The 2,500-nt window shown below is 46.4% G+C and overlaps 1 pseudogene; it reads left to right on the top strand.

Annotated features, from left to right (window-relative positions):
- The window catches only part of LOC126983471 (protein unc-119 homolog B-like), a 14,140-nt pseudogene extending 13,777 nt beyond the window's left edge, over positions 1-363 (top strand).
- The last annotated feature ends 2,137 nt before the right edge of the window (positions 364-2,500 follow it).

Below are 2,500 nucleotides of genomic sequence, written 5' to 3'. Positions count from 1 at the left end.
TGGGATTTTATTAGAACCCCAAAGGTTTACCTGGAGTCTTACGATACGATCTTTATTGAGGGGTCTGTACTGGGGTCTTGCTGAGAACTTTCTTGGGGCTACTGGGGGATGAGCGGCAGGTCAGTCAAGACAACACCCCCTTAACCCCCCATTTAACACCCCTAACCCCTTAATTGCCTGTCCCCAAGGGTTGAGTTGCACGGTAGGCGGGCGGTCAGTTAACAAGTTTCCGGATGATCGAGCGGCACTTCTTCACTGACAAGCTGCTCAAGACCTTTGACTTCGAGGTTCGGCTTCTGCATCCCCCAACTCAAGAACACATGCAGAGCATACATCCTGGCAGGTTCCCCGATACACCCCTGACCTAGAGTGAGCACCTTGAAGGGGGGAGAGTTAGGTCCCATTAGGGAGACGACGGAGGGGGTTAAGTCGATGGAGACGACGGGGGAAGGCACATGGAGGAAGAGGGAGGAAGGTTGGGGATGGAAGGAATAAGAGAGAATGGGAAGGAGATAAAGAAGGGGGAAGTTTGGGAGGAAATTAAGTCTGGGAAAGAAGAGGTTTAGGGAGGAAGGGAGAGGAAGGAAGGAAGGAGGAGGAAGAGGATTGGGGAGGAGAGAGGAAGAGGGGGAGATAGTGAAAAAAAGAAGAGAGAGAGAGAGAGAGAGAGAGAGAGAGAGAGAGAGAGAGAGAGAGAGAGAGAGAGAGAGAGAGAATGAGAAGGTAAAACATAAAGGTTGAAAGTGACTCAGTTGTCAATCCATAATCCGTGGGGTCGATCTTGCCTTCCTCTGACACACACTAAAATGACCTCAATGCATCGATCAGGCCCCAGCCAGGTGGTGGTGGTGGTGGTGGTAGTAATTGGTGAGTGAGTGGTGATGGTGGTGGTGGTGATGTTAATAATAAATGGAGTGCATTTTATCACTTGTAACCTCTCTCTCTCTCTCTCTCTCTCTCTCTCTCTCTCTCTCTCTCTCTCTCTCTCTCTCTCCTCTCTCTCTCTCTCTCTCTCTTAGTAACCTTTCTGTTTTGTCTCTCTCACAATAGTTCTCTTCCTGTTCTACCTCCTCCTCCTCCTCCTCCCTCAATATCTCCTCCTCCTCCTCCTCCTCTTACGTTTATCCACGTCACTACTTCTCCCTCTCTCTTTCTCTCTCGTATCTATCTCTCTATCTATCTATCCTATCTTTTAGTTCAAACAATACACCTTATACCAAAAAGGGACCTAATGAATCTATATACCTTAATCTTCATCTCATGCTCCCTCCCCTCTCCCTCTTTCTCTCACTACCTATCTATCTTCAGTTCAAACAATACACATACCAAAAGGACCTGTGAATCTATATACCTTCATCTCCATCTATGTAACTCCCCTCTCCTCTCCTCTCTCTTTCTACTCTCTCACTCTCCTATCTATCTTCAGTTCTACCCCACATACACAAACCAAAGGACCTGTGAATCTATATACCTTCATCTCTCCATCTATGTAACTCCCTCCTCTCCCACTCTCTCTTTCTCTCTCACTGCCTATCTATCTTTAGTTCAAACAATACAGATACGAAAAAAGGGACACTGAATCTATATACGCTTCATCTCCATCTATGTAACTCTCTCCCTCACTCTCCTCTCTGTCCACAGCGGAGGGAATGTCAAGCTGCACCGTCCCATTCGAGACCCGGAGCGACAGTTTTTACTTAGGTGGACAGTACAGGGCTCATTATGCGCCAACAAGGCGGATTATGCCCTGCTCACCTAACTAGCAGGGGCCTTCAGTAGCGTCAGCCCAGCCTGCCCCTGCACCACCTCACGCCTCCACTGAGCCGTTCCTGACTCACCTCCTCCCTTTTAAAGCTTTAATCTTTTTCCAACACCTCCTTCTCTGCACTGTCCCCTTCCTTCCCTTTCTCTTTCTTTCCTTCCTTCCTTCCCTTTCTCTTTCTTTCCTTCCTTCCTTCTCCCCTTTCTTGGTTTTCTTTTTAATTCTTCTCCTCCTCTTCCTTCCTTCCTTCCCTTTCTCTTTCTTTCCTTCCTTCCTTCTCTCCTTTCTTGTTTTTTTTTTTTAATTCTTCTCCTCCTCTTCCTTCCTTCCTTCCCTTTCTCTCTTCCTCACATTCTCTTTCTCTTTTCTTCCTTTCTTGCTTTTCTTCTTAATTCTTCTTCTCTCTTTCCTTCTCAACCCTTCTCCTATTCCTTCCTTCCTTTTCTCTCTTTTCTCATATTCTCTTTTTCTTTCCTTCCTTCCTTTTCTTTTTAATTCTTCTCCTCTCTTTCCTCCTCCTCCTCCTCTTCCTTCCTTCCTTCCCTCTCTCTCTTTCTCACATTTTCTTCTCTTCCTTCCTTCTCTTCTTTCTTCCTTTCCTTTTTAATTCTTTTCCTCTCTTTCCTCCTCCTCCCTCCTCCTCTTCCTTCCTTTCCCTCCTCTTACTTCTTCCTCTGATCTTCCTTTCCTTCTCAACCTCTTCCTCCTCTTACCTAACCTAACTTAACTTTTCCTCTT

This window comes from Eriocheir sinensis, chromosome 54 (assembly GCF_024679095.1).
Source record: "Eriocheir sinensis breed Jianghai 21 chromosome 54, ASM2467909v1, whole genome shotgun sequence".
Taxonomy (NCBI): domain Eukaryota; kingdom Metazoa; phylum Arthropoda; class Malacostraca; order Decapoda; family Varunidae; genus Eriocheir; species Eriocheir sinensis.
The sequence above is the reverse complement of the archived record's forward strand: the minus strand, read 5'-3'. Positions and strand labels throughout refer to the sequence as shown.